A 27,428-nucleotide genomic window follows, 5' to 3' on the forward strand; every position below is an offset into this window, starting at 1 on the left:
CCAGAGCCCAAATCTAAAATGTTCTGTTCACTCAGAAGTATGCCAGTTACAAACTGAGGGCAGTGTCTCCTGGAAGCCAAAACGGACACGAAAGGGAGGAAGCAGTAAACCCAATGACCCTACTCCCCAGACAAAGACAGGGGCCAACAGGGGGACGCCAGGCTTTTCTAAGGACCTTATTGAATCCATTCAGTCCCCACAGAAGAGGAAGAAAAAAAGAGTCCTCCTGTCATTACCATCCCCCATGTGAAAAGGGGAGGGGGAATAAAGAAAAAAATAAAAGAAAGGAAGGCTCTTTTTAAAGAAAATTGGTACTTTTATGTTTCAGTTGGGTAGTTCTGATGCGGACTTGGCCAGACTGCGGCCACACCCCCTCCCCTTCTCTAGAGGGCTGCTGTCAACACTGTGGCTGGGATGGGGGTAGATGGTAGGAGAATTACAGTCTGACACAGCTTTCCAGGCGGATTTTGCCCCACGCAGCCCAAGCCCCAATAAACTAGTCCTGGGTTTAGCCAAGGGAAGAAGCCCGGGTCCTTCAGGACCAGCCCGGACACACCCACTCATCTGCCTAGGCAAACCCCATCAAGCGCTGGGAGCTGGGTCCCACAGCTTGGGCAAGGTTGCAATGTAAGAGAGTCAAAGCTGGGGCGCATCAGGAGCAGGAGGGGGACACAGGAAGGAACATCTGCCCAGCAGCCTCCCCACCCCCGAGCTAGCCCGGTACAGTACAGAAGTCACAAGATTTACCTGCCAAGGGTCCAGCCACCCTGCCAAGACCTTTCCAGTACCTCCAAGCACGCTGACAGTTGGGCTGGGGAGCTGCAGCCCAGCGGCCGCAGCCGCAGCCCCGGACCCAGCCGGCTCCCCCCACGGCTCTTCTCTCGCCCAGTGTGCTCACTCCCAAAGGGGAAAAGCTGCAGCCCCCAGTGTAAGACCCCAGACTGTTTGCAGCCACAGCTGCCTGCCTGCTACAGAAGCCCTCTGCTCAGCAACCGCTCCCTAGCTCTTCTTTGCTATGACGTCACCTGGGCTCTGCACCGTACCTAGGCCAATCAGATGGTGAGCATGAAAGTAAAATCGCCCTGAGTGGGCTACTGGGGACCAATCTTTTGTTTCCAGGCAGGAAGCGCCCTAGGAGGGGGGAGAAAGTGAAAGGGGGAGAAAGGAGAGGGAAAGGAGATGGAAACTTCTACACTGTCGGGATTGTCTAAAGAGGAAGGTGGAGCCACCAAGAAAGAGGCACCAGGCAGGAGTGGGGAGGGGACGTTTCATGCATCTTTCTTGCTTGCCAGCCTTAAGAACGCTAGGCTTTGAGATAAATTTCCAGGCCAGGGAATCCATCGACAGGAGCAGGCTTTCTTGAGGAAATGGTTTGGATTTGGGACACCACCTGTCAGCCTAGTAGGTGACATGGGAAACTAAGAGGGAGAGATGTGCCGGTGGAATTAATAAAGGTAGCAATTTAGACAGGGAAAATAGTCTTCTACACTTGGGAGGTACATTTCAAAACAGGTGGCATTATACAAAAGAAATAATTCTTTTACTTCCAGTTGAGTGCGTTGATTTCACACAGCTCCCCTTGTTCACGTTTTCACTAACATTTTTAACGATTTCTCTCATCTTTACCAGAAGCTTCAGATTTTGACAAGTGTCCTAAAGTCGTTTCAAATCTACCTTCACAAATCTTCACTTCCTACTCCCAAATCCACCCTTCTTAGAATTTTGGCAGGTTACATAAATTATGCCAAATTTCTGCAATGAGACAACAGACTGCACAATACTCTGTATGTTCGAGTTATGACGATGTAAAATATGTTTCCCAAACACAGAGGGAAGAGAGGACAAAATGTTAATGGCTAGGATAAAGTAGTGGGATTTAGAGGCGATTTTCTTTTCTACTTTTGAACTTCTTTTAAAAAATAAAGGTAAATATATCCTCACAAAAATGAAAGGCCAGAATAAATGATAACTACACCCAATGTCCTTTTGATTTAATTTTCTCAACACTGCATAAGAACCTCATTCCTTCACAATGACAAAACAATGCATTTTAACACCAAGACTTACTTTTCATGTTTTTCCCACATCCTCTGAAGAAGAATCCCACAAAAGATCTCTGGATTAACCAGAGACAACCCTAGAAAGGTGTGTGTGTGTTGGGGGCGGGGCTATTGATTCATTTTGACAAACATCAGGCACTGAAAGAACAATGACCAACCTACAACAAAACAGGGAAGATTAAGACGGAGACTCAGTAATTTACACCAGGATGATGTTTCCACATTTTCCTTCAATAAAAATATGTAAGTATGCATATGTAAGTATTCTATGAAGCCTGGAGAAAGTAATAGAGCAGGAATTTGTATCGAAATCTGAGTACAAAGTCAATGGATTTTCTAATATGCTGAAGTGAATGCTTAATAAAAATTAACCAGGGCATTAATGGCTGTGGAAATATGCACTGAATTTATAAGGAAAAACTACACAAGGTAAGTGATGTTTAAAAATGAGGGGTTTTAAAATAACTTTTAAAACACATCCTGGTGGTTGCCTTCTAATGCAACACACACACTCTCTCTCATTCTTGCTTAATAGATTGAAATCAGGATGCTTCTGCTTACAATGACTTTACAGATACCTTTGTAATTAACTTTGGGGTTAAAAAAGTAACTACATCATATTGATTTTTTTATACATAATGGTGGAAGTAATCTAGAAAATACTGATCTAAATGTCATTTGCTTAATGGTAACGCATCTTATTGTAAATTGCTTTTATTTGGGTTACTTTAAACCCAAATACTTAAAAAAAAGAAGCATAACTGGATTTTCCTGGTAATGATTCAGCTATGGTTTCTGGGGTATTGATTTCAATTGTAATTAAAAGGTATTTGATTTCACTCTAATCCCCACATATACCTCAGGTATAACTCGGAGCTATTTATATAGTCACTTCACATGGTTATTTAAACGTTTCATGTGTGTATTTCTTCTTTCCTAAGTGAATACTCTGTGTGTGTGTGTGTGTGTGTGTGTGTGTGTGTGTGTGTGTGTACGCACACATGTGCGTGTGAATGGGGGGCAAAATCCTATTAGATACTTGAAAAATTAAAGCACAGTAATGTCATTCAAACAAGACTCTAGACCCAGCATGAAAGACTTGGGTCCCCGTGTAAAAAGGTAATAACCTGTGTTATTCTTGATATCCAAAGATAGTCTTTGCTACCAGTGTGGCTTATTCTCCACGAATATAGAAGAAGGAAAGGACTTTAAACTATACAAGCTTAATATTTTATCTGTGTGCAGTTCTCCCTTCCAAACTCCCACGATCTGTTCCTTTGTTGCTTGGATGGTCTCTGGCTCAAGGATACAACCTTGAGAACCATTAGAATTTGCATCATATTTCTCAGATTACAAACTTCCTTTGTATCTCACCATTTTTCCAGAGCTTTTTTATTTAATTTTTTTAAAAAAATTACCTACTAGCCCCAGTTCCCCCTCCCTCTCCTTCTCCCAGCCCCAATTATCCCCCTTTCCACTCCCCATTCACTTCTCAGATTAATCACCACAATAGCTGCAACAGTTCACTCCAGCAAGCATTATGATCTGAATGTCATAGATTGGACCATAAAATCCCAGGGCTTTGAAGTCACCAGGGCACTGACTTCTGGGTCCTTTAGATCACAGTATAAGGCAATTTGAGAGCATGGTGGGAATGGGGGACATAGAGTGTTTACTTTAAATTCAAAGCCTAGACAAAAGAAATATTGCAGGCTGGGCAGCAATGATGCACGCCATTAAGCCCAGCACTCTGGAGGCAGAGGCAGGAGGATCTCTGTGTGTTCAAGGTCAACCTGGTCTATACAGCAAGTTCCAGGACAGAGTGACAGAGAAACCCTGTCTCAAAAAACAAAATAACAACAAAAAAGAAACATTACACAGTCTCATATCCATATACCATAGAATTGGTGGGACTGACAAGTTGCTAATACTTACCGAATTTATAATTTCATGTCATTTGACCTATCAATCCTAAGTCAAAGAAAATACTTAAAGATATCTTCATGACAACATACCAAGATATGCTCAAGAATATTCATTGTTTGCTCTAATGTAAGACCATAAACGTCACATAAAAGAGAGCCTAAATGTCCCTCAGTAGGAGTTCACTGGTTTTTGTTGCTGCTGTTGTTGTTTTCTCCAGTCAGATTCTCTGACTGGCCTCAACATCACCACTTACCGGAAAATGACCTCAATCTGACCCTCCAATTCTCTAGTCTCCTGCCGCTGCCCTCAAGTGCTGGGATTACATGTGTGTGCTACAGTTGTAGCTATTCTTGAATTTTGTAAACTTCTCATTCAAAGTCTGAATGCAGTAGAAGAGGATGTACAGGTCTAAAGATCCCAGCTGCATGACTTTGGAGATACATATGAAGTCTCGCGATTATCACCAACACCAAGGTACTAGATATAACCATCATTTTCTAAAACCCCACCCCCAGACTATAAAAAGAAAATAGTCCACTTATGTCATACACATATTTTAAAATATTATACACCAGATAAAAATCACCAGGTGGCTTCCTATAAGCTAAAATAAGAAGCATGCCTTGACATGTTTTTGAGTAAAATACAATTGCAGAACAATACAGATGATATAATTTTATGGTTGTTAAAAATTATGTGTGTGTGTTTACATGGGAATTACATACAAGAAACACAGGGTGACTGGAGGCATAAATGGGGTAAATTATGACATACATAATGTGTGTTTTCTTTATTTAAACAATCTTCAACTTACAGTGCTTCAATGTAGAATTTTTCTCTCTCTCCCTCCCCTTCTCTTTCTTTTTCTCTGTTTCCTTCTCTCTCTTTCTTTCTTCATCTTTTTAATCTTTTATTTTTCTGTTTTTTGGATGCACTTCTATATTCTACCCTCCTAACCAAACTTGCTCAGTAACTGGTGCACAGGCATTAGCTAGGAACAGTGTCTGAGTATTGCTCTATGTGGTAGTCACTGAAGCTGAACCTCTTTCTCCTTGCCTCCCTGCCCCCATTATTAGTAGCTGCAGCTCCCCTGCAGCAGGCTGTTTTGTGGATGGCGTGGGAGACAAATACAGGGAGTTTAGACATGTCAAGAGGTGAGTCTGAAAAACCAGAGACTGTGAGGTAGAGAGAACCCTTTGACTAGGAGCTCAGCATCTTTGCAAGGGCAGAGTTGCACAAACCCTTGAACAAGATTCCAATTTCCCCCAGGTTTTAGTTTATTTCCCCTCTGTCAAACTCACTTTGCCTATCTCTGAGCTGTTGTATGAATGCAAATGACTAATGACATAAAAGCAAACCTAATGGATTTCAGAAACACACACCTCCTTAATCAATTTGGTGAGGCCACACTTACACGTGATTCCTAAATATGCATTTGGGAACAGAAGGCCGGTCCTAACCTTTGTTCTTTATAATTAGCTCACACTAGAGGCCTGGTTGCAGAACCTGAGAGGATTTGAAAGTCCACTGCCTCTGTCCTCCTCCCTTTGTAAGGGAGTCAGTGGAGAAAAAGTAGACGACTATTAAATCCAGGTGGCTTGGAGTGAATTAATAAGAGAAGTAGGAAGTTTCTCTTCTTTGACTTGGTGTTAATTACCTTTGCCTCCACTATGGTCCTACATCTCAAACCACCTTAATTAATTGAGCCAATGCTCTGTTTGACTTTTCTCCCCAAAGAATCACATTATACATTCCTTTCCCTCCCACTCCCAATCACTGCACTTGGAGAACTTAAGTTAAACTGTAGGTTGAATTGCAAATGAAAAACTTGGGTTCTGCTGTTGTTTGTGAAGGATTTGTGGTGTATATGTGTGTCCTTGCTTGCATGCTCCCCTGGGGAAAGCAGAGAGAGAGGGAAGGAAAGGAGAGAAGGAGGAAGTGGGAAGAGGTGGAGAGTCATGGGAGGGGGAGAGGGAGGAGTGAGGGAGGGGAAGGGACAGGGCGGGGAGAAAAAGACAGAGAGAGAGAGAGAGAGAGAGAGAGAGAGAGAAAGAGAGAGAGAGAGAGAGATCTAGAAATCTAGGGGACAATGAATCAACGAAAAAAAAACCAAAAATTAATTTTTTGGACCAGCCGAACTATGATGTCATGTTTTCTCAGCTCACCTGTGATTGGTTGCTCAGTTCAACATCTGCTGAGAGCTAAAGGCTGATTATTTGCCAGAGATACAGACCTTTCAGGGAAGCTTTGAATCATTACTGGTTGTCGTGACAACCTGGGCAGTGTCTGCTCCTGATAAACACATAATAAGGTTATCAGGAACAGAAGTACCCCTATCCCCACACCCAATCATCTGAAATGATGAACAGTGGAACATTTCTATCCAGAGGTGAAGGAGACTACTCATCAATAGGTAAACTGGTGTCTACTCCTTCAGATAAAGTATGCCTCCCAAATCTGGGAGACAATGTACTCTTTAAATAGTTCCTTATCCATCACTGCCAGGTCCCTCCTGAATCTACACGCTGTTGTAAATCAGAGTCCCGCGAAACAAGTGGTGAAGAAGGAAAACATCTTTGAATATTTCCAGTAAAGCCAGAGGCAGAAGTAAGCAAGCAGAATGCCAAATTCGTTAGGGATAGGTGCACTGTATTCAAAAGGTATCCATCCATCATGGTCATGGCCCGGGTTTCAAGATGGAAAGGACATGGCCAAAACTTGTCACCAAAACCGAATGCAAAGGGAGCTCAGGGTTGGTGTTGGTATGTATGTTATTTTTTACCTGCTACTTCAGTTTTCCTGAACACAAACCCCTACCCTCTGTTACATTTGGGCTCCAGATAATTTAGAAAGGGGAAATCAGTTGCATTTTTTTTGTGATATATCAGTCATGCCTGGGAGACATTTACTGAATACCTAGCAAGTATAATAAGGCATACATCTAGGAGTTACAAAAATTACACAAATGAACTAAACTTGGACCATCTTATTAGGCATTTGGAATTTAGTTTGAGAGAGAAGATACACACTCAGGTAGGAAACTGCTAATAATTCTGATATAGTACCTGCAAGGCAAAGCCACAGCTCTTGATTTCAGTGAGCAGAAAATCATATCTAGACGTCGTACTCCAGCCCCAGTTCATCTTCCCTTTTGCTCAAGTGTTGTTTTCACCAAGCCATTCTGTTCCTTCAGATGTTTTGATGTTCATACCCCATGTCTTTCCTTCTACTCTCCCCTCCCCCCATATCTGCCAATCTGTAATGAATATGAGACTATGCTCAACTGGCAAACAAACTGCTCCCATACTTATAAGCCCTTAGAGATCTGCACCTGCTAGTTATGACACATGGACAAGAGGCAAGAGGTCAATCCGGGGACCTATCTAATAGGTAGACCCAGTTTCAGACTATTTGTGGAAGAAAAGGAAGCCAGAATACTCTGGAAAAGTGCTTTTATTTATGTAGACCAAGGTCTTGTGTGGCCCAGACTGGACTCAAGTTCTGTACGCATCTGAGGATATCCTTGGATTTCTGATTCTCTTGCCTCCACCTCCCAAGTGGTGGGATTCTCATTGCATGCATTGCTGGCAAAGGAATTCAGAGCACCGTGTTTAACAGAAAAGCACTCTAGTAACTGAGTTATGGCCCGAGCTCCATAAGGTGTTATTTGAAGAACTATCAAAATTATCCTAGGCTTTTATGGCTTGATTAAATATTTGAAATTGTGTAGGGATCACACGAAATTACAAAAAATACCAGAGGTCCCAATGTACCCTTGACCAAATGTTCTCTGATATTTGATTTATAGAATATTTAAAATATAGAAATTGATGTTGGTTGGTCTAACATTAATAACTCAAACATTAACCTTATTCAGATTTTATCACTGTTGACATTTCCTCTTATGTGTTTTTCTATCAACTCATTTTGATAATATCAAGTATTTTATCAACTCATCTGGCAATCGATAAATCTGTTCCTGGGTTATGTGAATGTCAATGTGTCTCTCCGGCCCATCTAATTTGAACAGGACAAAAACCTGAAATAGTATAAATCTGCCTGGGATTGAAAGGGCAGAAATTCACATGGTTTAAGGATATATAGTTCTGCCATTAATCAGAGAGGCAGCATTGACACATAAGGCCAGCTGTAACTATACGGAAAGCACTGTCTCCCAAAGCTACCTAGCACTTGTGAAATGTCACAGGGTTCCCCCTCCTCCCTTCGGTAACTACTACCATCCTATCAGTGATACCAGACTTGCTTTGCTATCGGTATTTATGACTGAGGATGCTTAGTGGCTAAGTCACACAATAAATTTAATTCTGTCCAACTATAGTCTTGTCTCTGTTACTTTGAGGCTAAGAAAGCTTCAGCAAAGCAAATGAAGTGACAACCAAACTGGAGTTGTCAGTCTTCTCAGAAGTTGGCTGTATTTCCTTGCTTCTACCTAGAAGCACACAGTGTGACTAAAACTATGTGATTTACATAGCTGATGCCTACTGAAACCTCCATCCACTGTCATGGGATTGTTCTCTTCCTGCTGGCTATAAGGACAAAGGTCTGGAGAGCAGCACTGCATAAAATTTCAGCATGCCGACTCTGTAATTAAATTGCTGCATTCAAATTCCAGTTTCATTGTGTTGTATTTTTAAGACTCCGGACAACATATTTGGCCCCTTTGAACTTTTCCTTATCTGTGAAATATAATCCTCCTTCTTAGTGTAATCGGAAAGATTAACATAAATGCTCATAAAAACAAAAGGTGTTACTGGCTCTGGTTCTCAACTTCGTTGTGCAGGAGAAATTACCTTTATAAAATGCTGTTGCCTAGGCTCTATTACTAAACGCTCTCATTTAATTTGATGGCATATATCTGAGCATCTGGGCTTTTAAAAATCCCCTCAGGTTCTAATCTTCTCAGATTCTAATGTGCAGCAAAATTTGGGAACCATTACATTAGGGATTTCATTGCTTAAGGATGATTGATCTTTCCTCTAAGAGGTTCATGGGTAATCTCTCCCTATCTCCCTTTTGGTGTATCTGACTTTTACAGGGCCATGAAGCAGAATGGGGAAATTTTCTCAAGAGGCAGGCATTTAAATTCCTCCCTCTCTGAGGTTTCAACAGCTTTTTCTTTACTGAGTCTACCATACAGCTTGTTGAACTTGGAAACCCATACCCCATTTTTCTTCTATGTCCTTAGCAATGTGATGGCAACATTGAATATTTGGATAAAATCCGAGTTGTATTCATCTTTCATTTCCCTCTTCCTAAACATAACTCAGTTCCACTTCAAATCGAGTGATCTCAAACATGAATTTTAAAACAAAGTTAATAATTACGCAGGCAGCACTGGCTGACCATCACAGATGTGCTTAATGGATGGTGAGTTCAATGTGCTGGTGTTCTGTATAATTAAGCACCTGTTGTACATCATGATCAATCCTTATTTTGCTACAAAGCAGGAACTTACAGCCAAATGTCTTTCCATTTATGAGGTCGCTTGTGGAGGAGGGGCGTTCAGTTTGCATGTCCCCCCATCTCCTTTAATCACTCAAAGGCATACATTATCTATTCAGTAAATAGCAAATAGCAAGCAACTGGTGACTTTTAAGGATTAGATAAAAATTTCAAAGATAAACATGATTTTTCGAGTAGCTCATCATATCCCTGAGATCTCTACATTCCTTGTCCATTCCTGCTGCTAATATGGGAAATTTAGCAGATTCTGACTTCCTAGTCTAAAGTTTACTACCAAAAGGGAAATAGGGCACGTTGCTAGGCAAGTTAATATTATATACATAGGAAAGTGACAGCCTGCTCGGGGAGTGTGCTAACATAAGGTTTTTAAGCGCCCCTCTAAGTGCACTTTGCATTCAAATGACCAATATGCTAATTACAGCCCTTATCTGTTTGTTCTGAGCCTTAAGAGTCTCCGCAGCTCAATGCACAGACTGCAGCCAGCAGTTTGACTGCGGGTTTTTTAGAAATAATAACATGGCATTTCTTTCAGCATATTTTCAAATTCAAGCTTCTTACAAATCAAGATTGGCCTTTCCCCTTTTCAGGGAATTAGTGAGGCTTAACAGTGTTCACTATGGTGCAGTGCCGGGCCCCCCATACCCCTGTGAACAAAGGCTCTTCCTCGGACTGGAGCACAGCCTGTTGGGGCAGATTTCCATGGTAATTTGCGGGTCTCTTTTGAAAGACGTGGGGCGTCTTTGTAAATGAGATTGGTGGATGGCAGGAGGTAGAAAGGGTGTACTTTCTCACTAATCTTAGGATTGTCTTTGACCCTTTTTAATTTTCACCACCCTTGTAAGGCTAGAAAGCACTCCTCACACAGCTTTGTCCAACTGAAAGCGCACAGCCCCTAATTCAGTTCTTAGGAGAAAGACAGAGAAGCCATTCTCCCTCCCCTAAGAGTAGAGGCACTAAACGTTTGTCACTCATTCCCCGCTGTATTAAAACTTGACTCAAAGGGTGGGACACCTCTGAAAATATACCATTCTATAGTCTGCATAGCTTTCAAATTTCCTCCTTTCTGAACAAGGAGGACGCTAAGAAACATCTAAACTGAATGAGGAAAAGCCTTCCAGGCCTCAACTCTACACCACCCTACAGGCAATTGAGAAAAGCTGGGAGTAGGAGAGGTGGCCCTCCCCAGGGAAGAACACACCACCGACTGGTTTGTCTAGTGCCAAATAGTGAGCCCTGAAAACATGCATACAAGTAACATTATATGGACTCAACAGGTTTGGGAATATATAAGCATATACATATAGAAATATGCATGCAATAGCAATTGATGAAAAGAAGAGACTGTGGATTTGAAGGAGAGTTTGGAGGGTTGTGTGGGAGGGTTTGTAGGAAGGAAAGGGAGGGGAGAAACTGGAAATAAATAATAATCTCAAAAATAAACAAAAATTTCTTCCTTTTTTTTCTTCGATTTTTTTTTTTAGTAAAATGTAAACCCCGTATACTCATTTTAAAAATTGCTTCAGTATATTCCACATTTTAGGAATGTGTCTCTTTCCTCTCTCTTCCCCTTTCTACAACCCACTCCAACTAACAACATTGGTCTGTTTATGAAACTGACACAATAGACTTACTCCCTAAAACATGAGACTGGTCTTACTGATAATAAAAGTGTCCTTTCTTCTAGCGTTCTGTTCCTCATTTCAGGGACAATTTTCAGATACCCCCCCCCCCAAAAAAAACCCAATGAATGGCTACCCTCTTCTAGATCTGGGAGGGAGGCAACATGATTGACTTTTTTTGGGTACAGTCTGAGTTTTCATTACTTGTTTTCTGCTGGCATCTGCTTGTTTGCAGAGTATCCTCCTGGAACAGGCAATGATACTCGGATCCAAGAATGAACTGTGCAGATTGAAAATGTAGGTGTTACTGCAGGCATTTAGGAAGAAGATGGAAAAGATGGTTTGGTGAAGAAAAGTGGCAAATGATGCAACTGAAGATCCTTGGCACTTGGGTGAGATAGCACAAGCCTATAAACCCAGTTAGGCAGAACAGCATGATAGAAAAATATATGGGACATAGGAGTCCGTGACTGGAGAGTCGAGGTGAAGCCCCTCACCAGCTGAGAGTCAAGAATTCCCACCCAATTAGCATTTGCTGTAAGGTTGCCAATATATAAGACTCTCCTCCACCCCTCTCTCTCTCTTTCTCTCTCTCTCTCTCTCTCTCTCTCTCTCTCTCTCTCTCTCTCTCTCTCTGTGTGTGTGTGTGTGTAATGTTTTATGATAACATAGAATGAACTAGATTTAAGGCCTAAACCTATATAGTCCTCATTGTGGCTTGACTTCCCAGATATTTTCTAGATATCTCATGCAAGAGTATTAATTACCATTACAGTTAAGACAGCCCAACTTTCTACATCTCTCTATCCTTTTACCTTATTAATTGTAATTTTTGTCAAGTACAGCCCAGGGCTTACCTCTCATCTCATGTAAACTCTTTGTAACGTTTTGTAGTAAGTAATAACTTGAAAAACCACCCAAATCCCATATATGATGATTTTAAAGACAATGAAGTGTGACATTCCTTTGAGAAACCCATACACGGACTTGGGTATGGCTTATTTTGCCTCTGTACCTCTCATAAACTTTCTTTGATGAAGCCAAGGATCTAGTTTTGTCCGAGTCAAGGTTCCGAAATGATTAAGGGACCACCTCAGGCTGCTGGAGGCAGCAGTGTGGAGCTGTGCCTCCATTTCTCATGTTGCTGACATCAACACTTAAGAGGTGGAGGCACAAAAATTGGAGGTTTGGGTCCAGCCTGGGCTACTTAGTGAACTGCAGCCTCAAAAAACAAAACCCCAACCAAACAAACCCGTTCTGCCCTCTACAGAGGGTTGGTTCCCAGGTACACCCCAGCCAGGGTACTCAGGCACTTACAGTATATTCCAAAGGCAGACTTCGGTGTTAATACATGTGTATAGAGGCATTTTTTTCAACTTGAACAAGCTTGAAACAAAGCTAAAGACTTTACTTAAATGAACATTTTAAGGTGCCTCACAGAGCTGATGGCCCTCAGTCTTTGGTTAATTGCAATTTCACTATATTAGTAGTCTAGGCCAGTTTTTGTTTTAGAGCATCTGTCTTTGCTGCCCTGAATTTTTATACCTTCCCATTTAGAAGGCTGGAGGAGACTGTGGGGAATAATCTCATAGCAATTTTAGCTGAATCCTTGGATATCTGATTAAAACAGACTGGCTGAAATGAAAAACTGTTTTCCAGCCTGGGGACTTTGATAAGGTATGATATAGTGCTTTATTTTTATAACAGCATTGTCATTTTAAAATAATCAGCTTTCCTTGATTACTTTTAGTGCATATTAATTGTATAAATAGTGGGTTTCATTACATTTTAATGCATGTATATAAGAATCTTTGATAATATTACCCTCTAATTACAAACAAACACTTATCATTCTTCCCTTCCTACTGGTTTCTTTTCCATTTTCTACAACTTCAACTGTTTTGAAAATAACATCCAAGAATAATTCAGATAGATCAGATGCTGCCTTTTCATACTAAAAATCAAATGCATTTTCTTCTATGGAGACTTTCTTTCTGGCCCATTTTGGGTGAATGGCGTTTCGATATTGGCCAATCTAGAGAAATGAACTTGGCCAATTACTTTATAGATCATTTGCGGATTTCACAAAGAAGGGGGAAGTATTTTTTTCAAATAACTTATTGGACCAAGAGACATAAAGAAAGCACATAAAAAATGCAAGACACCACACACTCCCCTGGCTTCACAAAAGGATATAGTTCCAAAATTTCTGAATAAAAAAGACAAACTGACAGAAAGGCATAGAGACTGGAGGACTCAGTTGATAACCCAAGATGGTTTGAATCTAAGCAATCCACAAGTTTGACCCTGGCGCTTATCAATTACTGTACTGAACTAAAAAACCATTTGAATGCAGTCTTAGGATTTCTATTTCTGTGAAGAGACACCATGACTTCAGCAACTCTAATAAAGAAAAGCATTGAATTGAGGTGACTGACTGCTTACAGTTTCAGAGATTTAGGCCATTATCATCGTGGTGGTGGCATGCAGGTAAACATGGTGCTGGAAAAGAAGCTGAGAGTTATACATCTTGTTCCACAGGCAACAGGAAGTGACCTAACTACCATGCTGGGTGGAGCTTGACCATATATGAGACCTCAAAGCCTGCTCCCACTGTGACACATTTCCTCCACACCTACTCTAACATGGCCACACCTCTTAATAGAGCCACTCCCTTTGGAGGCCATTTTCTTTCAAACACCTACAGATGCCATCCATCCACATCACAGAGAAGAAGGAAGGCCACACGGAAGCAACCTGGAGGAGAAACAACATCTCATGTGTAGCTTGAGCTGGCATCTAATATGAAAATCAGTACAGACAGAAGATGCAGAGGCTATATGGTACATGTCTGAAGCTGACTCACAACTGGGACTGAACATTTACAGCCCATAATTAGTGTCATTTCATTTAACAGTTCATGACTTCCCTTAAAGAACACAGAGGTAAGGAAATTCATTAGTTCAGTGACTCAATAATATTTTAAGTACATTAGGTTATACGTGATAGAGTGACATGCCATTAAGCTGGCTCCCCTACAAATCAACTCAAACAGGCCCAGCTTCTCAGAGCCCTTCAGATGCTTATAAATACAGATAATTCTGGAAACAGTGGAAATATACATGTACATGCAAGAAATATAGAACAGACATTGTACAGGATTACAACCCACAGCAGACATTTTATGGGCATATTCGAAAGTACTAGCCAGCCATTCCACTGGCACATTATGAAGTTGTTGAATACAATCTCAAAATGCAAGCTGGATATGGTGGCACCTGTCTGAAATTCTTGCACTTGGGGGGCAGTGGCAGGAGCACTGTCAGTTTGAGACCAGGATGGACTATATGTGAGACCCTTTCTGAACAAATAGTTATAAGCTAATTAAAATATAGTTTTAAAAAGTTTCAACGGAAATACTCTTCATGGTTAGATACTACTGCTCCCAGAAGCCAAAGGCTATTAATTGAAAATCTCAGTGCCAGGAGTGAGTTACTGCTCTATGAATATTTATCATGGAGACTCTAGGGGCCTCCAAAATAACACAAGGTATTGCCATTCTTTCTAGGTGCTCAGAATCACTAGGTAGTAAGGCCCTACTATTGAAAGCATCATACGCTTTGGTAATAGGACATAGAGAAATCAAACGAGAACTCAACTGGAAGCTTCTTTCATGCTGGCTAACTGTCATAGTGCTGGAAGGGAGCATGGCAGTACTGGGCTTTCAACTTCAAAGTGACATACTTCTTCTAACAAGGTCACACCTCCTAACACAAAGCAGTTCCACTCACTGGTGACTAAGCATTCAAATATATGAGCCTATGAGGCCATTCATTCTTATTCAAAGTAGCACATCTTTAAATGTGAATATTCTGTTTCCCCAACATCACATAAGAAGATTTCCTTTCCATATAATATATTATTGGCATCTTAGTGGAAATTATTTTCCTTAAATATACTTACTGATTTCTTGACTTCATAGTGTTATGCTGTTTTAATTATTATAGCTTCATAAAATGCTTTTAAATCAGCTAGCCTGTTGCCTCTATCTCTTTTCTTTTTAAACAAGAATTCCTTGACTGTTGCATTTTATGGTCTCATCAAAATTTTAAGATTTTCCCCACTATTTTTATAAAAAATAACTTTGGAAACTTGAGAGGAATTTCACTGAATAAGTTACGTTCTTTTAGGGTTGATAACCTACTACCAACAGACCAGCCTTATTGAGTATGTGCAATGTATTTGGTGTTTTGGAAATTTAAATAGCACAAATCCTTCCAATCTATCAAAGTGGAAAATCCTTTGTCAGAAATTTTATTTCTTTTTAAATCTCCTTTATCATTATTGTTTTGTTCATCTTTCCCTTTTTTGTGATAGGTTTTAAATACCTAGACATGTGATCATTTGTTCTGACTTACCCAACTTCCTGACATATAAGTGTATATCTTATGACCCTTTATATTTCTGTGATACCAGTTTTAATGTCTCATCTTTTATTTGTGAGTTTTAGTTAATATTCTCTTTTTTTCTTAGTCTAGCTAAAAGCTTAATTTCATCTTCTTTAATTTTTTTCAAATGTTCCGTTTCTCCTTCATGAGTTTTCTACATTATGATCACATTCGTTCCCCACCACAACTCCAAGATCCTTGACCCAACCACCCAATGGCATGTTCTTTCTCAATCTTAAGACAAAAAACAAAACAAAAATAAATTTTGAGGGCTCTCAAAGAGATGACTGATTGGGTAAGAGCATTTGTTGTGCAAGTGTAGGGACCTGAGTTCAGATTCTAGCAACTATGCTAAAAAAATATGGAGTTATCTGTGCCATATGTGCACGTGCAGCACCAGCAGAACAGACGAAGATCCCAGAGGATCAATGGCACTTGCTTCGGGATTGGTGCGAGGCCTTCCTAAAGAGATGGGGCAGACAGTGATAGACTAGGGCACCTAACATCCTGCTATGGCCTCCAAACATGAGCCATGCACACAAACATGCTCATAAGCTACACATGTACACCACAGTTATGTACTTAAGCACACACACATATTTTTAACTTAAAAAATAAAAATAAAAAGATGATTTTGTGTTGTTTATTATTCCTATTGTTGTCATGTATTTCTGCTCCTTTGTTTATTATTAGATTTTTTATATTGATTTTTATTGAACTCTACATTTTTCTCTGCTCCCCTTCACTTCAACCCTCTCCCAAGGTCCCCATGCTCCCAATTTACTCAGGAGATCTTGTCTTTTTCTACTTCCCATGTAGATTAGATCTATGTATGCCTCTCTTAGGATCCTCACTGTTGTCTAAGTTCTCCGGGATTATGATTTGTGGGTTTGTTTTCTTTGATTTATGTTTAAAAACCACTTATGAGTGAGTACATGTGATAATTGCCTTTCTGTGTCTGGGTTACCTTACTCAAAATTATGTTTTCTAGTTCCAACCATTTTTCTGAAAAATTCAAGATGTCGTTATTTTTTCCTGCTGTGTAGTACTCCAATGTGTAAATGTACCACATTTTCCTTATCCATTCCTCAGTCGAGGGGCATTTAGGTTGTTTCCAGGTTCTGGCTATGACAAACAATGCTGCTATGAACATAGTTGAGCTCATGTCCTTGTGGCATGATTGAGCATCCTTTTGATTTTTGTGCATTGTGTTTAGCTTGTTCTTTCTCTGTTTTACAGAGGTGTGATGCTAGATTGCTTAATAAAGATCTATTTTTTATGATGTATGCATTTATTGCCATGAACTTTTTTCTCTGAACTTCTGTATGTTTGCAAGAAATCTGGGAATGTTCTATGTTTATTTTCATTTGATGAAGCTTATATTTGTAATGAAAGTTCCCTCGAGGATCTAATCAACCAGCACCTCTGCTTAAAGGAAAATGGAGGCTACCACTGGATGTAGGAACTAAATGTTGCTGTTTTCCCTCCTAGAAGCTTTGGTAAAAGGCACTCGTGGGTCCAACTCAAAACACTGGGTATTTCCATTTCAGGTTTTTTGTTTTGTTTTTTTGTTTTTGTTTTTGTTTTTTTGCTCTTTTTATGCTACACTTTGTCATCTAGGCACTGAAACTACACCTGGAAAACGTATGCGATAATTTTCTGACTTTCCAATTTTCCATCCCCACTGCTTTATCTCTCTGACATTGTCCTCCTTCTCATAGAGACTTTTGCACCCGTATACCGTCTCACAGAAGCAGATTCTCAGTGTGAGTGGTGTGGTATTGGTGGTGGTGATGGTATTCATATTGGTAGTGGTGGTAGTGGCAGCAGCAGTAGCAACAGTGGTCTTCCAAGCAAATTAGAGTGGTAAATCCTTCTAATGACTGAGTTTCAATTGACATTGAACAGGAAACTTCCTACACATAATACTTATGTTCAGGTACACATATAAACTCCATTTTCAGTAATTTTAAATTCCAGAAAGTTCTGTAAGCCAGTCTTTCATACATTCCCTGACAAACTTCACGAAAAAGCCTGTCACAGATGATCTTAAGACACCTAGTATAAATGCTGATATATTTTGTTTTAGAAATAATTGATGTGATTAACTCATGAATGCTGTTTCTAATCCCACTGAAATTATTACACAATTTGGCACATTTATAAAATTATTTTTAAAAACTTGAATTATAAAACTCATTTTGACCCTAAGGTTTTTGGATAAGAGCCTAGAAAAAGATTTCTGCTCCAATTTTATGGATTAAAAAATTTGACCTTTGGAAATATTCAGAGAGTTAGCCAAGGCCAGAGAGCTAGAAAGTGCTAATATCTGGAGTAGGATAAAGGTCTTTTCTGAAGAGATTGGGCACATTCAAGGTAGCATTGGTATAGACATAAAAAGCTTTCTGACTTCAAACTCCATGTAAGTTGTGATGGTTAACCTTGATTTTTCACATTGACAGAATTTAGATTGCTTTAGGAGACACACCTTTGGACATTTCTGTGAGGGCATTTTCAGAGAGATTAGCTGGGAGAAACCTACCCTCTTGGTAGTTTGTAGCTTCAGATAGACTGTCCAAATGGAAAAAAAGAACTAAGGAAAAAGCAGTGTTTATGTCTTTCTTCACTTCGTCGTCGAAGGAAGTTTATCTATTGTGGCTGCTGCCTTCCATGTCCTCTAGACTCCATCCAGTTCTTTAGTCAGTGTCTCTCAAGGGAATAGCAGGCTTTTGGGTTTAGATTCAGACTGCTAAACCGTCAAACTTCAGGGATTTAGCAGCAGCTAGGCTCCCTGCCTTTCCGGACTCTAGATATAGCCATTGTTGGAGTGCCCAACTACACAGCTCTACTATGTAAATCAATCTAGAGATTCCTTTTTTATACCATACATTGATTCTGTTGGTTCTGTTTCTCTACATGACCCTACCTCACACACAAGTTCTAGTATATGAATTTGGCTGAGTGGCTATATAGAAGGAGGGAACATAGATGGACGGTGACATGAAAAGTTGAGACTACATAATCAGACCATATGTAGATATCTCCTCTTATGAATTCTAGTCATTTCTTATTTAGATACATTGTTGATATCATTTGTCACAATTCTCCCTTGAGAAATAAATTATTGGAGGGAAGAATCATGCTTTAGTCCTGCTCTTAAAATCTGGTAAAAGAGCTAATGGGAAAATTCAGAGATGAACTATTTTTCTAAATAGTTTCATAGTGTAGACTATACAGTATTTCTAGGATATGTGCACCTCAGTCAGAAAATTTTAAAGAGTATTATCCATCTCTGTGTGTAAAAAAAATCTTCAAAGTCATCTTCAATATTCACCTAAATGATATAAACATAATAACAGACTACCCTATTAGATTTGGATCACTTACAGATTCTAAAGTCTAATAGACAAGCACTATTACTAAGAAAGTCATCTGATGACTACATTTACCTGTGAAGTATTGTTGCAAGGAATATATTACTACAAACATCAAAGAGTTAGGAAAATGACAGGCTGCGTGTGGCAGAACCACATGCAGCTCCAAAGGCTTGTGAAAGTATCACTTCATTAAAAGGATACAACAATTCCCTACAGGCAAGCAGGAGTGAGTCAGATCTACTCTCAATTATGGGTGCCCCAGGTGAAAATTCTCCCGACCAGGAGCACAGCATGTGACAATGTGATTAGGCTCTTTTAAGAATACCCCGGGAACAAAGCAGTGACCAAGACAGAATGCAAAAGAGTGATATTGCTATGAACAAGCATAGTGTCAGGTGTGGAATTTTCTCATGAACCTGAAAGAACAGCATGTTTATCTGTAAACCTCAATTGCTTCATCTTTAAAATAGGGGGAAAATAGCATTTCTAGTAAAAGTAATCAGGTTCGTTTCATCTATAAAATGAAAGTCGTTTGAGATTTTTCATTTTAAAGATAGGTATGTGTATAAGTGTATTGTGTGTGTTTATGCACATGACTGCTGTTGCCCACAAAGGTCAGAAGATGATGTCCAATTTTCTAGACCTAGACTTACAAACAGTTGTAAGCCACTTGTTGTAGGTGTTAGGAACCTCGGTAAGAGCAGTAGATGCTCTTAACTTCTGAGCCATCTCTCTAGCTCTATCAACACACTTGAAAGAGTTGCTCATGAGTTATAGTGACAGTTTTAAGTATGAAAAGGTCTTCACATTAGATTCAAATACTCTTGAAGTAAGAAAAAAAGTCTTTCCTTTTCATGCCTTCCCCTAATTCTACTGAATTGGAAATTTTTGCTGTTAATTCTGTAGCAAGTGTACCTCAGCTTCAGATAGATTGGATGCCTCCATTTGCAGCGTGTCCTAGTTTACACAAATGATCCCAACCTTTGGGAGTCAGAAACAGTAGAGGCATACACACAATTCAGAATTAACCTTATCTGCCCATATACACGCTCAAAATAGCTGTGTGAAGATAGGGGTCTTCACAACAGCTCTGGGTTAGTGCGACTAGCCGAGAATCTCAGCAGAGGGTCTGTTTCTTTGTTTGGGAATTCATCTAATGTGAAATCATATTGTAATGGCTTCCACAGGCAGAAAATTGACCATAAAAAGGAAAGGACTATCTGGTGATCAAATACACTGCACAGGAATATCCGGCCGAGATGTTAAAGGCCCACAGTAGTAGGTCTCGTTTCATTTTGCACTGTCATTAGTGACACAGAAAATAAGGAAAAGACAGTCATAGTCAGTCTACAAGCGTCCAATTAAAGGTTGTCAAGGAAGCAGGACAATTAAACACAATGGATGCAGGCAAATGAAACACGGTTCTGCAGCTCCAGTTAGGGGGTAGTAGCAGCCCCATTCAACTGTGAAACAAATTAAAAGGCGCCATTATCAGCGTGGATAAGGCAACAATGGAGGGACTGGCAGAAGAAGTTGGAGGAGGGAGGCAATATAAAAGACATAAGATGGCAGCTGGGCTCCAAAGTTGCATGTGCAGAGGTCTGTGTTATCAAGCAGTGACATTGCTTTCTTATCAATGAGGTATAAAGGGAGACAAAACACTCATCTAAACTGCTGAGCTTGGCATAAATGTGTCTTGTTTGCTTCTTTTCTTACTTTTCTTATTTTCTACGTATATGTGAGTATATGGTAATATATGAGATTATAAACTGATCGTCTCTTTCGTTATGAAGACAGTCTGTTTGAAGAGCAGGAAGGTAAAGGCCTTGCCTGTCAGAATAATTAATCAGAAATCCTGGCCTCTATGGACTAGATCGATGATATGACTCTTTCACTGTGGATTATTTCTTTTTAATCTAGAAATTTACTAAAGATTCTACTGCTTCAATGACATATGACCCATGGACTATCACCATAAACAAACAGCTTGGTCTCTGAAAGGTAGCCACAGTTTTTAGGGGTACATAGTGCATATGAAATCTGGCAAACAGGGCTGGAAAAGCAAATGCCCTCTTTCCAACCCAGGTAATGGCTACAAAAGGGAGGGCTGCGTTACTGTAAGCAAGCAAGCTGACCTTTTCACACTGACATTTTTGCTTCGCTTCTCTCATTTTCAAATGTCCACTCCTAGGTGGTTCAGAATACAAAATTCCAGTCTCACACTGCCTTCAATTCAGTAAACAGGCAGACAGTCTCCGACACACAGGATGGACTCTTAGCATTTGTACTGACTGAGAACACAAGCATGGAAATCAGTCATGCAAGACTCACATACCATTTAGAAATAAAAAGATAGCCAACTGTGCCACCCCCACATTCACAGGGACCTATACAAATAGACATTTATAAATTTAAAACACAAATACCCTTCCGAAGAACTCTTGAGCTGAAAAGACATTTATATTAATATGATAATGAGAGTTGTACATGTCAGAATCTTTTAGATGCAGGCAAAGCCATAATCAGCAAAAAACCATATGGCCCTGAATTAATTTATTATGAAATAAAAATAAATGGAAAATAAATTAACTTAGGCTATCTACTCTAGAAGTTATAAATAGTGCAATAAGACAAACCCAGGTAATGTGTAGGGCAAAGATTAATAAAGATGAAAGCAGAAAATGGCAAAATAGAAAACAAACAAATTAGTTGATGCATAAAACTAAAATTCTCTTAAAAAGGCAAACCTTAAACAAGTGCTCATAGGAAGAAGACAGAAGGTACAGTAACTATCTTCAGGGGAACAGTCGCAACAACAGGTAGCACGGTGGTTTTAGCAGGAAGGGAGGGCAGGATACAGGACTTTGTGGTTAAAGCTCCTGGTAAGCAAGCCTGACGATCCAACTTTGGTTCCCCAGATACAAGTGAAAAAAAAAACTCTCTTTCACACTTGCAACAGAAACTTTTAAACCTTATGAGACTGTGAGCAAATTGTTTAACATCTCTGAGCCTAGTTTTTTCATAATTTAGACAGATGACCATTAGTTTAGTTTGCTGTAAGGAATAAATTATACAATTCAAGTAACTTACGTATTGAGCAATATTCTCTCTAAAATAATATATAGCCAGTAAACAGCAACAATTAACATCATTATTCTTTAAAAGTGGTCTGATATTCCTCCTCACAGAGTCCTAATGAAAGAGTTATGACTCCCATGTCATCTTTAGTCTAAAAAGAATGAAATGTTTCCACATAGTGAGCAGCTAGAGTGGTCAAAGTAAGAACATGATAGAGACAAAATTACATGTAGCATGTCACGTTTTCCCATAAAGCAGTCAAGGAGCCGATGTTTAAAATATTACATAGATAAGCCTCGCTCAGGGTACAAGGCTAGGAAATACCGGTAGTTTAAAGTACTGCGGAACAGTGCTTATTTCCTTCTAGGTAGATTCCAGGGAAGACGAGACAAATTCTGGATGTGTTCAGGAACTGAACAGTCTTTCTCAGAATCAGCTGGGTAGTTTGTCATTGTCTGGGTGACTCAGTGTTGAGGGATTTAAAGCTTCATTTTATGTTTTAGGAGTCACCACTTTTGCAAGGAGTACCTACACGTTCCTCGAAGTAGAGGTGGCAGGACCAGAAATTGAAGGCTACTGAAGGTCTTCTTGAGAAATCGTGTTACTCTTTAGTTAGGTCCAATACATTTAGAGGGTGTCTGCTTGCAACCCACTAGAGACAAATGTTTACAGAAGTATCTCTCTCTCATGGACTGAGGCTTCTTATAATCATATTCTATACTTAATTCTAACAGGTATTATCTTATGAACCTTGAACATATCTGGACCTCTGGCTAAATGTTTTACACATATCTGTATTAATCACCACAATAAATTTTGATATAGATAATGACTTTTATCTTAATTTTGAAGACAGAAAATTGAGACATAGGGAAATTAAAAGATGCAGCTCAGATAATACATGAAGACAGGGAGTGATATAATAACTTAGCCCTGTGAGAACTTAGCTTCTCACTAACTATAATGAAACTGAAGAATATAACTTTGCATTCTTCCTCTTGATTATTCCCCAAAATGTAGTAACAGAAGTTTATTTGAAGAAATTACCTGTTAAATATTGTTAAATATTTGTTTTCTGCTAGAATTTTTTTTTCATTCTGGAGTAAAAAACAAGAATTTTGTTCAAGTAGCCAAGTGTGGAACTGCCATACGGAACCATAAACAGTATAGCACAGAAAGAAAAACCATCCACTAAATCCGAGCCGCTGGCTGCCATGATCAAGATTGCGGTTTCATCAGAATGGATTTTCCCGCCCAAAGTAGTGGGCAAAATAATATAATTTTCTAAACAATGATAGAGATTTGGAAGGTGAACAAATCACACATGTATTTCTTCTGTTTCCAAAGTCAGGAAACAAACCGTACAAGGACTCTGCCCCTCTACGTGTGTACCCTACCATGCCATTCCCTTATTTCTCTATGTCAGGAAGCCCAATCAAGTCTGCAGAAGGCAGAGTTTGGGTATAATGCAAAGAGTTCTTTTAGACAATCTTCTAGAAGATTTCATGGGTGTCAATTTTGGGTTACATCTTCCCACAATTCAATTTCTACCTCTGTGTTGTTTACTAATAAGGATAAAATCTGATCCTCAGATTGGGACCACAATCAGTACACCATATTTTGATGATTTAACAAATATATTAATAAATTAGGAATGCCTTATCTCAATAAACTTATCAATTAAAATCAAAGAACAAAATAACTCAGTGGTGATTATTTCAAAGTGCATTCATTAAGATAAACTAAAAGAAAGAGGTGATTATTAATAACTACTACATGTGGAATAAAGGAGAGAAAAAATTAGATTTAAAACAAAGAAAAACCATTCAAAAGTTTTAGTTCATCAAAATTTTAAAAAATGATTGTGTATAAGGCTCATATATCAATGTTAATAAATTTCTGTAAAATATCAATAATCAATTGGGAAATATAGCTGAAAAATATCACTTACAATCCCAAGAAAAGTCTGAAAATACTAATAACTTTTACTAAAAATGATCAAAGTTTTGTGAAGAAAACTATAATTTACTGAGTAGCATAAGAAAGAAGCTGTTTATGCACAAAAGACTCACAGTGAGGCTATAAATTCTCACAGAAGTAATCTTATAAGGTGAACACATGAGATTTGTGATTTCAAGAGATATTTTGTGAAATTTGACAAGCTGATTCTAAAATTTTAGAGAAAAATGAATATGCAAGAAGAAGAGTCAAGATCACTAAAAAAGAAATAGATAACATATTTTCTAGACAGATATTAAAGGATATTGTACATATGAGTAATTAAGTGTATTTTATAAGACTAGATTTTTAAAGAAATCAATGAAGTATTGTAAAATGTTTGAGCATGTTTATTTAAGAATTTAGTCTTTAATGGCATCTCAATTTAATAGAACCTTGACTATTTAATATACCGTATGTAGGAAATTAGTGATCCACTTAAATGTGTAAAGTGAGTGTGATAGGCAAAGGGGGGTAATAGTGATTTAGAATAACACAAGCTAAAAAATTGCACTAAAACGCAATGTTGGTCAAGCTGACTAAGGAACTAGAAAATTGGAATAGACCTATATAAAGAGATCGGATCAATAATCGAAACATTTCCCACAAAGAAGGACAAGGATGCTTCCATGATTTAAGTCTACAGAGTGTTTAAAGAATTCACACTAAACATTTATTAACTACCAAGACTAAAGCGAGGCTTTTCTATTTCTTCCTCCCTCACTGCCTTCCTTCTTCTTTCTTTTTTTTAACCAAGTCATATGTAGCCCAGCTAGAACTTGAACTTGTCCACCTGAACATGAACTTGTGATCCTGTAGCCCCCATCTCTCTAGTACTATGTTACAGCCATTTACCCCCACACCTGGTCTCTTCTAATTCTTTAAGGAAAATATTACAATGATATTAAAGCCAGATAAAGACATCAGCACAAAGAAACCTGTGTACTAGGGCCTTTGATAAATGCAAATGTAAAAAAAACTGTCAAGAAAACCCAAAAGCTTATAAAATGAATTATAAATTTTGAACACATACTATTAGTCTTAGGAATACAAGCTTATTTAAACATAGAACGATAAATCAATATTTCTTCTATTATTTTACCATTGTTAGTACAATAAAGAGAAAACCTCATATCATCATCTCAACAGACACAGAAAAAAACATCCATGAAGATTCCCACATTCATTTATGATTAGAAGTTCTTCAAAAACTAGAAATGGCAGAAAATAGCCCCACCTCTGAAAAACCCAAAGCTAACGTAAAGATGGCTGACAGAATGAATCCTGTTAAGTTTTGAAACAAAACCCGAAGTGTCTGATCTCATCACTCATTTTTAGTTTAGTAGCAGAAATTCTATCCAGGGCAATGGGGCAGAAAAACAAAAGATATCCACATTGAAAAGGAAGTAGTGCTACTTCATCTATATAGATAGACGATACAATTTTACATCTAAAGCACTCCCCAGGAGTACACTAAAAATTAGTGTAACAAGCAAATTTGGAAAGACTGTAGGATACAAGATTAATATAAAAACAACCATATTTCTGTATATTGGTAATAAATATAATGCTGAAATTAAAAAATAATTTCTATTTAAAATAGTATGAAAAGAATAAAACAGCTAAGAATGACTTAAGCCAAGAGGGACGCAAACATTGTACATGGAAAATGAGAAGAGTAAAACACTATTTAAAGGAATTTTAAAAGAATAAGGGAGAAAAAATCCATCTTCATGGATTAGATTTGATTATAAGATGACATCACATTCTAAATTAATTAAACTATAGGTTTATTTCAGTCCCTCACAAAATTACAAACAACAGAAAGAAAACAAATGAGGTTTCACACAATACTATATCTTTTATGCCAGAGGGCGTTATAAAGAAAATTAAATCATAGGACACAGAATATAAGAAAAAAATTTAAATCATTTGCTAAGGAGACATTTGGGAAAAAACAGGTGAGTGAAACATAATTCATTGTAAAATGGTAACATAACCTAAAACTATGAAAATACTTGAGAAATCTTTTCAAGGGTGATAATTTGAAAATATAATTCACAGGAAAATGTTCATCATCATAGTCATGTATGTATGTATGCATGTATGTATGTATGTATGGCATGAGAGAAAAGTGGAGCAAACATTTTGAAGCCAAGGTATTTTCAAAATACCTATCTTGGATTAATTCTGCAGCATTTATAAGCAAATATCTTTTAGCAGCTGTTGCTCCTTCCTCAGCATTCAAACGATTTAAAGAGAGCATAATAGCATACAGTATCGAGATTCTCTGTATATTTTCCATCTTTATGCAGCTTTATTTTAACCTCTATTTCTTTTATTTTTACTTTTAACTTTTGGCTTTTTTGAGACAGGTTCTCTGCATATCTTTGTACTGGAACTCCCTCTGTAGACCAGGCTATCTTTGAACTCCCAGAGATCCATCTGTCTCTGCCTCCCCAGTGCTGGGATTAAAGGTGTATATCACCACACCCAACTACTCTCTTTCTTTCTTTTTTATTTTAAGGCTTTAAATCTTTTTTTCAAGCCTGCATATATTTTTAACACACTGTAAACCATTTAGAGGTTTTCTTCCTCTTTGAATCTCTCTTTACTGTATATCTCTCTTTTTCTGACCACATGGGTCTTTAATTTGCTAAGGAATATGGAGAAGACAACAGTCAAAAGCTCCTATGGTCCTTGCCAGGAAGCAAGCTGCAACATTGTTTCCATAGTCTTGACTGCCTGCTTGAAAGAGTCAGAGTTTTCCCTGGCCGGATGGTCCAGAAAGCCGGCATTATAAAACAGAGCAGCTTTTTTCCTGCTACGGCTGAAAACTGAAAACATCAAACACAAAACACTCCCTTGGAACATTTTTTAATGGAATCTAGGTTTAAAATGTCATCTTATTTATTTATTTGTTTGTGCTTTTTGTTCTTTTAGTGTGTGTGTGTGTGTGTGTGTGTATGTATGTATGTAGATTAGAGAACAACTTTTGGGATTTGGTTCTCTCATTCTACCATATGTGTTCTGGAGTCTTTGATGGAGTTAAAGAATGGATAGTCGTAGTTATAGTTTTCCATTATTATGATAAAGATATAGTTATAAATATTGTGACTGTAATTCTTGCTTGATAACTGTTTTGTTATGTGTAATTTTATTATGTTAAAATGAAAGCCTTTCTTTTTTGTTTAAACAGAAAAAGGGGAAATGATGGAGGAGGGTTATCTGTCTATTGTGTTATTTTCTTTGGTCAATAAAGAGACTGCCTTGGCCCCTTGATAGGACAGAAAATTAGGTAGGCGGAGTAAACAGAACAAAATGCTGGGAAGAGGGCTATGAGCCGGAAGCCATGGAGCCAGCCACCAGGTCAGACATGCTGAATCTTTCCCGGTAAGCCACCACCTCGTGGTGCTACAGATATTAGAAATGGGTTAA

General features: G+C 38.6%; 1 protein-coding gene across 7 annotated transcripts in view; it reads right to left on the reverse strand.

Moving 5' to 3' along the window:
• Pak3 (p21 (RAC1) activated kinase 3) overlaps window positions 1-27,428 on the reverse strand; it is a 256,618-nt gene that overhangs the window by 115,522 nt on the left and 113,668 nt on the right. The window contains exon 1 of one of the 7 annotated variants that reach the window (XM_085685019.2): window positions 748-995. The exons of 5 other annotated variants lie outside the window; for them this stretch is intronic. The gene's annotated coding sequence lies outside the window, so the exon portion shown is untranslated. Of the gene's footprint in view, window positions 1-747; window positions 996-27,428 lie in introns of those variants that run through there. One more of the 7 variants, XM_048441770.3, reaches the window with a different exon arrangement.

The sequence above is a fragment of the Myodes glareolus genome, chromosome X (assembly GCF_982192425.1).
Source record: "Myodes glareolus chromosome X, mMyoGla1.1, whole genome shotgun sequence".
NCBI classification, from domain to species: domain Eukaryota; kingdom Metazoa; phylum Chordata; class Mammalia; order Rodentia; family Cricetidae; genus Myodes; species Myodes glareolus.